At 38.3% G+C, this 11835-nt stretch overlaps 1 protein-coding gene across 1 annotated transcript in view; it reads left to right on the top strand.

Moving 5' to 3' along the window:
• TNPO1 (transportin 1) overlaps nucleotides 1–4623 on the top strand; it is a 61944-nt gene extending 57321 nt beyond the window's left edge. The window contains exon 25 of the mRNA XM_015413602.1: nucleotides 2812–4623. The gene's annotated coding sequence lies outside the window, so the exon portion shown is untranslated. The remainder of the gene's footprint in view (nucleotides 1–2811) is intronic.
• Nucleotides 4624–11835: the final 7212 nt, after the last annotated feature.

Below are 11835 nucleotides of genomic sequence, written 5' to 3'. Positions count from 1 at the left end.
AGATTTCTCCTTCCAGGGTTTTTTTTCTCCTTCCAGTTTTATGAACAACGCCTCCCCCCACACCAGGAGTAAGCCCTGATCAGTTTAGCAAGCAGTTTCTGAGACGACTTCATATTCAGTCACTCTTCTTTTTGAAGTTTGGCAGGGGGACTACTTTAGCTATAACAAGGCAGCATGGTCCAAATGATATTGTAAACCAGATCACTTGCTTGCCAGGCAAGTCACTCAATCAGTTTAGGCCCAAAATTGCAATTCAACAACTCCCTGCCTGAATCTAACACTGCCTGTGGCAGGGAGGCTTCAGGTGTTAGCTCACTGCTGAGGAGATTGAATATTGGACAATTGGGGGCGGGGGCAGTTTCTGAATGGAAACCTTGAACATTACCCAGGCAAACTTTGTTACATCAATAAACCTAAGTGAAACATACCTCCATTTACTAATTCATCTCAGGCAAAAGAGGTTTGCATGTGGATGTTTTGCATTTTCAGCACAAGATGCATGGGGTTGATCCTCCCCCCCAAAAAAAAAGAAAAGAAAAGAAAAACACTCATATACACATCAGAAGTTTTCTTTGAGAAGGTCTGCTACTTGCTTTCCAGGGACCTGAATGAAATTCATCTGAAATACTTTCTACTGATGCTAGACATTATCTCTCTGGTGGTTGTAACCTCTGCAAGGAGAGTGTTTTTAGGCATTCTTACTTTGAAAGGAGCTTTGTATCTTCCAACAGAGCAATACTTAGAACTAAAGGTGTACATTTGGATATTTTCGAACTGAAACTATACCCCAAATTAGTTCTTTGTTTTGCCTATATTCATTGATATTTCTGGAGCAGAGTCATTTAGAAGACAATGCACTTTTAAAGCATCAGGAAGGTTTGTCATGTTGGCTAAGATAGGATTTAAGTATCTAGAACGTATATGTACATAAAATTGACAATGCAAACAGATATGCAAAACTGTCTCAATGCATCAGGGCTTAGGAGTATCTGAAACAGCAAAAGGCATTCCCAAAACTTCAGGATTCCTGAAATTTATATCTTGAAATGTCAGGAATTTATTTCCAGCTTATTTTGGCTTCCGCTGGAATCAATGGGGATAGCTCTAATGTCTGACTCTAGATGCCAGGTCTGCTGTCCATTGAAAATGGTGGCAGTAGATAGCCAGGTCTGCTGATACAGAATATTCCCAAACTGGAAAAAATTATCCGAAATGGATTCCTGGCATTTCTGAGTAATCATAATCATGCTTTTTCTGAAAAAACAAAACAAAATTTAAACAAGAATTTTTGAAGAGCACACTCTTCCTAAGAACTGACCCAGAAATTTAGCCAGAAGATTTCTGGAACTACCATTCCCTATACATGCACCTACAAGTCTGTACACGTCCATGTGCCTTCTGGATATGGCATACTTCATATAAGGTGCAGCAACCTCTACCGCCTTTTTAGCCAGTACTGTATTGATAGGAATACAAATAAATCCTCATATTCATCTCTTAATTGCTTGCGAGGTGCTACAAAATAGACACATATTCTGACACCGCCTTCAAACTGTGAGCATTGCTGTAGGTCCTCTCGCATCAGAAGAGCAGGGCTGTGCAACAAGGCCCCTCAGGGATTCCTCCATGATCTTGACCTTTCATTCTGGTACACCTTGTAGTGCTTGGCTTGCTTTCTTGGTCTGTTGCCTTGAGTCTCAGTCTTGACACTGAGGTCGCAGCCCTGGCTCCCCTCCTGTCTTGTGATTTTTGTCATGTGCTTGCAGTTTAGTGTTTCTGTACTGCTGCCCAAAGCTGAAAGGTGGATCTCAGGACCGGGAAGGCTGAAGACCAGTGTCTTACAACCTTTTTTTCCTTCTCTGCTCTGTTGAAGCAGTTAGGAGTAATGCCACATAGAGAACACCCTCCATCTATCAATCAGGACGACCATTCAGAGATCAGTATTTCTTTCTTAAGACAAGTTTTAATCTAGTTGTGGAATGGGATGAGGGGGAGTATGATCTGTGAGAATGCTCTGCAGCAAGGGAAATCTTAACCCATTTGATTCTATGTGCTGTAGACAATATTCTAAGATTCTGTGGTATCAACTAAATTTGGAATTCCCTTCTCAGGGAGATTCATTGTGCAGTGCTGAAGACATACATATACATATACATATTGATAGTAATACTTAAAAAGAATTCCCTTCTAAGGGAGATTCATCTAATGAGGTTTACTTTAATGAGGTTTTAGCATAGTATTTTAAAGCTGTATTTATTATTTATATGTATTTTGGAATTTTATCTGTTAGCCACCCTGAGCCGGACTCAGCATTGTTGAGAGAGCATTTGATACAATAGATAGTTGGTTGTCTATATGTTACATCTGACTGTTGTTGATGTTGCTGTTTTGATTGTTAACGGCTTTGACATTATTGGCTGAGTGCCAGACATGTGCAAGACCTCATATCCGTTTCCATCAACCTCCCCCCCCCCATAAACACACTGTAGTCCCTGCATTATATCCCATAGTGTTTCATAGGACATTCTGACCAGCTTTTGGAGGAACTTAAGAGGCTATAATGCAAATGAAAGAGGGTGTTATTCTAGATCCAAGTCATTTGGTGGATCCTGAAAGGCAGGAGATAAAGAATGTTCGAGGCAAATGAAAGAACTTTGTTCTGAAAATGTCTTCACTGGTATGAATCTCTCTTCCAGTACATGCAGGGAACAGAAGTATCATTGTGCAGTGCTGAAGACATATAGATAATTGATAGTAATACTTAAAAAGTTTTTTTCTGAACATTTAATTATATATTTTTGTTTGTTACAGGTCTTTCAGTCTGGAAGACTGGGAGGGAGCCTCTGCACCCAGGGAAAAAAATGTTACCCTTTACTGGGGGGAAGGGTAAACCAGTAGGGAATACAGTACAATCCCAAGCCTACTGGGAGGGGCGGGAGGGAGGTGTTGCCGTCACTGTATTAAGCCGATGTTGGGAAATGTTTTAACATCTGGAGCTTTTGTGGGTGGAAATCTGTCTCCTGTTACAACTCTGCACTGGATGTGAAGAAGCGCAAAAAAAATTCACAAAACAGCACATTCTGCAATATTATGGGGAACTGTACCAAAATGAAAACTATATAATTGAACTATAGGGGGTATGTAAAGAGGAAATACATTGTGTTCACACAATAAAGGAAACCGAAGAATGAGGATTACCGAGCGTAAAGGTGTCATAATAAGGGGTTTCTGCATTGTTTCATTTGATGGGATTCCTAGGTATTGCTAGGTATTGCATGTTAATGAAGAACTAAACAAATGAAGTTAGTACAGTTAAATGAAGCTTGTTACCTGTTTTAGGAACAAGTACTTGCAGTGTACAAATTAAAACAACCCCATAATAAAGTAATAAAGGTTAACTTGAACAAAATGAAGCGACCTGCAAGATGCCAAATGAGTCACTCCTTTTCATTTTGGGGGTGGGGGGAGGGGCATTTCAGAAGAAAGGCAATTTTTTAATTTTACATTTGAAACTTTAAAGGTAGTGGATATGATTTGATGGTTGTACTTCATTAGATTTAATTTCTAGAGTAAGGCATAATTCTTAACGTGCAGTTTAAGGTTCAGGCATGCATTTTTGGATCATAGTGGTCGAGCGTATTTTTAGTGGGAAAGTAGCATGCTTGCATCAAAGAGTGAGAGTGGTATACATTACTTACGTTGCGCCAGTTTTGTGTTACAGTTTACCAATTCAGTATAGCCCTGCATTTAAAGATTCCTTTAAGATTCTGTGGATTTTATTTTTATTAAGAATATAGACATAAAATACTTGTAGTTACAATTAGGCCTTGAAATATCTTTTTAGGATCTGTTAGGAATAAGATTGATATTGTATTGTGTAACCTGCACAATGTGGAAAGCTGATAATAGCTGTGCAAAGTATTGCCTCTGTGCTGTCAGTGTGATGTGCTTTCTGCATGGTTATACTAGTGATTTTTATCAGAACTTCTAAAAAAAAGTTACATGGTAAGACCTGTTAAAGGCTACATAAATGTTAGTTGGCACGTAAAGACAATTGTAGAAAATTAATGACATGATTGCTACATTTCAGTGTTTATTCCCACCCAACATATTATCAAACTACAATTTTTCTCCCCTCAAAGCATGATCTTTAAGATACGTAAGTGAATGGGTGTAAAGCAGGGTATCGACACTATTATCGGCGCATGTTGGTGGCCCTTTGTGTTCTAAAGTGTGCACAAGGGTGCAAGTTAATAGCTACAGAGTGAAAGATGGTTTGGATCCTCTTCATTTCATTTGTTTAGCTTTTCTGTTTTCCTTCTACTCACTTGTATTCCTGTGAATAAATCCTTGTTAAGTTAACCCTTTACTTTTCTTTCCATGTGTATTTTCTTATGTACTGTGAATGTGAAAATCTAACTGGTACACTTGATCTTGTGTTACTATAAAAGTGCAAGTTGTGATTAATTCAGATTGCCTAAAGAGTATCCCATGATGATAAATGAAAATGGAGAGAACTAGCTCTGCTGGTCAGAGGTGAAACCACACCTTTCCATTTTCTCGAAGTGCTGCAAAATTAATCTGTGCAAAAATAAAAAAGCCATAACAGCCGCCTTATATTTTAGATCCTCATCTTTGCATTGCAGAAACAAATACTGGATAACAATTTTTGTAAGGACTGACTTTGCATGACTTAGTTCTTTTCAAGTTGTTTGATTTAGCCATTGCACTGAAGTTCAAGCTGTGTGAGTGTGAAATTTATGAACTATGACTTCACGTTTTTGTTGAATGCGTGGAAGCATGCACAAGTCTTATACATTCCTTTTTTTTGCTTTGCAAATTTGAGTGGGTTACACATGCTTGGAAATGACCTTTTAATACATGTCCTGTTTAGAAGCCTATAAAGATTGGAATCACTACTACTATGTAATCCATTTGAACAAAAAACTGCATGCAATCTACTTTCAAATCAGTTTGCTATACAGCTTCTCCTTTTGCAGCTTTTCAAATCAAAGACCTAGATATAAATTCCCAACAATGTAAAATTTATTGAGGGTGGAAATTGCCTTAGACAAGGGTTTAATTTAATTTCTCTGTGAGCAGACAGAGCATTAATACAAGAGGAAATGAAGTTCTAAATCATAAGCCCTTTTTATTTGTTTTGGCCCTTATGAAGTTGAACTGTTCAGTTGCAAATAATGTTTAAAGGTTAGTATGCAATAGCTGCTTGTTAAATATATAATTTTATTACTTGGGTTAATATAGAGGGATGTGACTGCTCTACTGTGACTAAACTGATCAGGCAGAAAAGTAACAAGAAAGCAATATTACAGCTAATGCTTGTTGAAGAGTTCATACTTCAGAGCAATCATTCATACTGTATAAAGTATTGTACACTTGCAGAAACCATTTGGGTTAGAATTTGAGGTAAAAAGAGTTATATCACAACACTAACAGTTATAAATCAATTGCATCATGGGATATATAAAAGCATCTTAATTCTCTTTGTGTAGTCTTGACAGTTTTTGAATGTTGACTGAATGTTGATACCAGTAGAATTGTGCGTTTGTCTTTGTTACATTCCAGTGTTTTCTGCCTCTTGGCATGCTACAAGCACGGCTTATTAAATCTGCTCCTTACACAGTAAATAAAAGTGCTTAGTGTGCTAAACTACAGAAATAGCCGCTGCTAAGTGATGTAGATTTTCTACTTGAATATTTTTTGTTGTAGAAACCTCAGGAGGTCAGTGTTTACTGTTTTTGTATATGCCTTTGTTATCTTGTCCAAGGCCCCCTACATTTGAAGGATTCTAACAATGAATAAAGCTGCTGATCAACCTAAGTTGGTAACAGAAAGTATATTTTAAAACATTTTAAATGCATCTCTTTTTGCAGATAAACTTGTCTATTATGGTATGGTTTTCTAGTAGCACAGTTTTTTGACTATTAAGGGGGAAAGTCTCCTTTACATTCTTTGTTTAATTTCTTTAAAAGTGAAATGTAAGGGAACTGGATCAATTTTGTAAACTTTTTACCTAGGTTTATTTTCTAAATTGGTATATAGGTATTAGTTATGATACTATCTAGATTCCAATGCTTGAATCTTGATCCTAAACATACTTACTTGGAAGCAAGTACAATTCATTTCAATGGGAATTGCTACCAAGTAAGTATGCTTTGGCAGATCTGTAGCCTTGGTTTTATTGCCACTTAGGAGGGTGCAGTCATGGCAACATGCATAAAAAGAATGAATGTGTTAAAAATACATAGCCAGTAGAGTTTTTTAAAACATAAAGCAGTTTTAATTTTGTAAAACACTATTAATACACACTGTGATTATCCTGCATTTTTCTTTAGCATTGGCATGGATTACTTAAACTACATAAATACTGTGTAATTAGATTTATACTACTTGTAGGAGGATTTCCAAAGTTGACACTTGCTGTTTGCTTGTTGTTGTTTGGATAAGAACTATTCATACTAGATTTATCTCAGGTAAATACTCTTGTACCCTTTTTGTTCAGATAGAAGCTTCTAATATGTCTTAAGTGTACCAGTTTGTCTTTCATATAGGAACTGCCTAATGTCTTAAACTCTCATATCTAAATTAACTTTGGGACAGCCATGACTTTGCTTCAATATAAGTCACCTATTTAATTCATATTGAATGTATTAACAAAGACATATAAACATTCTTCTTAAGAGAAGAATGCATCTGTGCATAATAGCACCTAAAGCCACCATAAAGAGTGCTTTGTATTATGCAGTACAAAGTTTTGTTTCTGATTTTGAAGAAGACTGACTCAGCGTAAATACTTCTGATATATTTTCATGTATAGATGCTTAGACCTTTTAGAGTAAGTAGCTAGAGTCTTAACACTTCTTAATTTAGTCTTGAGCAGTAAACATTAACAGAGATCAGACTCAATGCTGCTGTAAGCTACTGAATACCAAGTAGTAATATATTAAGATACTTTGCTTTTTGCATATGAATTTATTATGTACTGTAATAAGTATTGAGTCTCTTGGGAAAAAAGATGGATAAATCTATACCTTTTAATGCAGAACTAGTTAACACTGCACTCAGATTTCAGATGCTCTTTGGTCCAAAATGTTGCCCAGTCAGCATTTGCTCATTTCTGTTTTGTCAGAGCAACCGAGTGTTAGGCTTTCCTGAATGAAACGTTAATAAGGGCATACTTTGTAGCTTTCTTTCAGTAAGTGATTGAGCTGAAATTGTATGTCTGTGTATGAGTGTGAGCAAGCGAGTGACAGGGAAACTAGAACAGTTCTATTAAAGTAAACCTTCAACTATTTGTTTTGGTGGACAAATGCACTTTTAAGCCAGTCAGTTAGATTTGCAAATCAGTTTCTGCACTGATGTTGTAATATGTTGTGTTTTCTTCTTACATGTAAATCCATTTAAGAATTGTGATCTCCTTTTGGGCATGCAGCAAAACTAGAAATACCCGGGAAGATTTTAAGGGCAACCCTCCTCTAAAACTTAAATTTCTTTCCCCCCTCCCAAGAGGATTTTGTCAGGAATTCTTCTCCTTGCTAACTCTTATCTATCCTAAAATTAAATGTTAGAATTGGATGCACTAACAATAGTTAAAGCAGCAAAACAGCCAGAACTTTCTGCTGACAACTTAGGTTGTATGAGTTGCTTGAAAGCTTTAAGTTGGATGTGTTTTCTGTACATGTTAGAATATTCCCTTCGAACATATCCTTCTGCAACTGTATGAAATTGATTTTTGTCTGCCTCTGTGCTACCACAACTTCATTTTAAATAGAATACCGTTTTGATTTTTGATAAGCTGCTGAATTCTAAAGAGTTTTCTGGGGCCACCAAATATTTTGGATCATGCAGAGAATATATATTGTAATGTAGTAATTTTGTATTTACATTTGTATGATGTGACAATAGATGTTAATGTTAATCACTGCTTGACTATGTTAATAAAATTTGTTTAAATATAGCTGCTGCACTTTGATTCTTAATGGAAAGAGGAGGACTTCTTTCAACAACTTTGGTTTGCTTTTAACTGAATTGCACACTGAAGTAGAGAGACTCCTAAAACACACACACTTGTTTTATGTGTTTTCAAAATGATTTGCTTTATTGTTCTTCTGTTTGTGTAGCAGCAAACAGGTGAAATCCACCTGATCTAAAGAAGGGGTCCCCAATGTTTTTGAGCCTGCAGGAACCCTTGGAATTCTGACACTGGATGGTGGGCACAGCCACACAATGGCTACCACAGGAGGCAGACCCAGCCACAGAATATTAGGTAGTGAGGTTATGCATAACTCCAGCAGGGCTCCCAAGTACTTACCTTGATTCGGTGGGGGATAGATAGTTCTTCGCGGGACCATTCCCGTGGGGAAAACACAGGCGCTGCACTATTCCGTCGCCCAGACGTGACATAGGCACGTAGCCGGGCGACGCTCTAGCAATGGGGCCAGTCCCATTATCAGAGCGTTGCCCAGTTACGTGCCTACGTCACGTTTGGGCAACGGAATAGTGCAGCGCCTGTGTTACAAGCAAGAATCTTCCGGCGGGGAAGCATGTGTCCCCCGCTGGTTCGTAGGTAGGAACTTGGCAACCCTAAACTCCAGTAGTAACTGTTCAACATTCCAGGCTGAAGCTCTGTTTGACAGGATGCCTTTTAAAATGAACTTGTTGTTTTAAAATATTTTCTTACATATACACAGTTTACCTTCAGTCACACAGTGAAGGTCCTTGTGCTGTGGTGGCAGCTGCTGCTGAAGCAACTTCTTAAAAATCTGCACAGCCCATCAGATCTCCAGTGGTCAATCAGAAGGCTTCATGGGCAAAAGCCCCACCCAGACCCACCTATTTTCTAAAAACAATTGGTGGGCACCAGGAAGGCTGTCCATGGGCATTTTGGTGTCCATGGGAACCCTGATCTAGACATACGGGCCACTTGAGACATTGTTTGAAAGTCAGAGTTCAACTCAACATGTTTGGCCAATGTAAGTGGAAAACTAGCAGTTGAATTATAAGTTAGTGTATGAGTATTTATTACTGTATTTACAATACAGAATTTGCCATGACGCAGTATGTAGGAGATTCAGGAAACTGAGCTTATCCAGATGAAGAGAACCCAAACTTTCCTTTTATGGCTAGTCCTGCACTGGTCCAAATCCAGTTACTTGTAACACAGAATGGTCCTGTGCTGTGACTTGAAGGGAGGCAGAGGAGGCTAGATATGGCAGAATGAGCTGCTTTTCTCTTTTTCAAACAAAATTATAGGAGGTGTTAATCCAGGGCTGTAAAAGTTTCAAAGAAAGGGTAGTAGGTAGCCTGTCTACTCTTTGCTGTGGATCTTCTAAGAAACATGTATGTTAGCTCCTATACTTGATTAGGCCAGTGAGGGCCACGGTACTAAATAGTGTTGTAGACACAGAGGGAGAGTTGCTTGTCACAAGTGATGTCAAAAGAACTGCCCACTAGGTGGCTGCATTCATTATAACATTTCTAGAAGCAGTGGGGAGACATTAGCAGAAAGGATAAGGGAAGAAGAATCACTGAACATTTCTCACCAACAAAATACTGCAGCTTGAGCAGTTAGGTGCATGTGACAATTCTACAACATACATGCAGTCATAAGAGAAGACTGGTTCCTGTGTATTGATTGTGCTAAAAACTCTTAATTGTATTTGCATATTAACCTTCCTGCAAGAGCCCCTTAGCATGAATGGGGTTATCCAATTTTATTCTCACCACAAATTTGTGATGTTGTCAAGCATCACAGGTGAGCAGAGGGTTCAATACTTGCCTTTCAAGTCCAATACCTCTTTCAGTAAATATCTCTTTCAGTAATAGGATGCTTACATACATTTTGGAAAACACTTCATTAACAGGAAATAGCATGCACGTTCTTCGATTTAGGTTTGTTTGTGCCTACAGTGTCACCAAACAGTTTTGGACTGAATGATGTTCAATTAAAACTAGAATTTGAGCTGTAAAGAAAGATGCTTGAAAATGGAGGTACCACTTGCAATTGCCATTTAAAATAATGAGAGGCGATTGCACAGAATTTGACTTGGTAGTGAAATGGGTCATGATTACATGGAACAGAATAATTAGAAGATGACTGTGGCTGACCATGAAAACACAAGTTTGTCTTGGATTGGACTAGTTTGTCCTCAGAATTGCCTAAACTTGCCATGATGGATGAACTAAATAGAACATAGAGCTAATTTATGCTTTCATAGGCAATGAATGTTGGAAGAGAGGCCTGGCCAGTGTTATGAGAAGTCTTAGGCATGTCAGACTTTCATTTGCAAAACTTGTCAAAATCTAAAACACATATGTTCCCACTCTTGGAACTGAATATGCAGTTTGCACAAGTTTAATTTAAGCAGTGGGCATGAGAAGTAATTCAGAAACAATAGCTGCACTAATTCAGGGACAAAAGTGTAAAATAACCAATGGTGGTGTAGAAAGCAGTTTTCCCCCTCACCAATTATCCAACGTATTTTGAGCTGCAAAACTTTATTAACTGTGCTACAATGAAGTGTGTGTTTAAAAGAGAAAATGTGCCCTTGGAAATGTAACCCCCTGGAAGTAAGAATTGGGTTGGGTCCACCTCTTCCATGAATGGGAACATATTCATGGAAGGAGATTTTCACCATTTCCCCCTTCTCAGTGCATCCTCTTGTGCCATTTGAAAGGCTTGATGAATCTTCAAGAACAACGTGACGTGGCATGAGGATTGCAGCAAGAAGCACAATGCTGCAGCAAGAATAGGAAGCTGATGATACTTGGTCTCTTACATTCTTCCAACTCTATCACAAATGCATGTGATGTGCACATGTGTATTTCAGCCCATGTCTCATTACAGTTCCTTGGGCCACATCCCATATAGTCTCTCCCCAGGAGTGGCTGGTTTTTTTCAGGGTTCAAGAGACTGCACTGGAAAGCAGAATGAATCCTTTTCATGATTTGCTACTGATGGCAGAAGAGTCAGATCCTCCCATGATTTAAGCCAAGCCCAGAAGGATATTTTCTGACTTTTATGTAAAACAGTAAATCATAACATTATTTTTGTCAACTTTATGTATCTGTTCTCTGACACACTGAAATTAGGGAGCGTTCCAGATATCTACCATAACAAGAAGTACCATGCAAATTTTACTGTTAGGTAGTTACTTTTAAAAGTATGTATCTGTACAAGCTGTAGTTTTATGGTGCTTGCCCCTATGTCTTTTCAATTCTAAAAGTCTTGTGGAATTATGATGGTTGATGCCTACTCCATTTTGAAGAGAAAACAGCACCACTTTCAGACACATCTAATTTTGGCACTGGTCCAAAGCTGAAAACAACAATTAATTTAGAATCTAGCTGTTTAAAAGATGGAACAAACATTTTACATTTTAATTTAGCCAAGTGGCTGACAGAAGCTAGCAATCTCTCCCTTATATATAAAGCTGTAGTGGGCTCCAACGTTCCAAATGCACACCTTTGGTGTTTGGCCGCAAGAACTGTCAGAAGACGCTGGCTGGGTTGACTGGCTGCTTTGTGCAGTCCCGCCCAGCGTTTCAAGGTCTTTTGCATATGGAAGCTGATTGGACTTCACTCCATTCCACACCTCAAACTCCCCCCCCGCAAGGCAGTTGGAATTGCCAGTTGCATATGGAATCTACTGTATTCTGAGGTAAAATATGTCCTCACTCACAACACATCACTTCCCCTTCAAAAGAAACAAACCCAATAACACAATCATGCCACATAACAAAGAAGACAGATCACACCACAAGCAGAATACCACAAGGCAAAAAAAGATAGGAAAAGGTGCCAGCAGTCACCCCA

This window comes from Gekko japonicus, unplaced genomic scaffold (genome assembly GCF_001447785.1).
Source record: "Gekko japonicus isolate JY-2015 unplaced genomic scaffold, Gekko_japonicus_V1.1 scaffold318, whole genome shotgun sequence".
Lineage (NCBI taxonomy): Eukaryota > Metazoa > Chordata > Lepidosauria > Squamata > Gekkonidae > Gekko > Gekko japonicus.
This window is presented reverse-complemented; position numbering and strand designations above follow the sequence as displayed.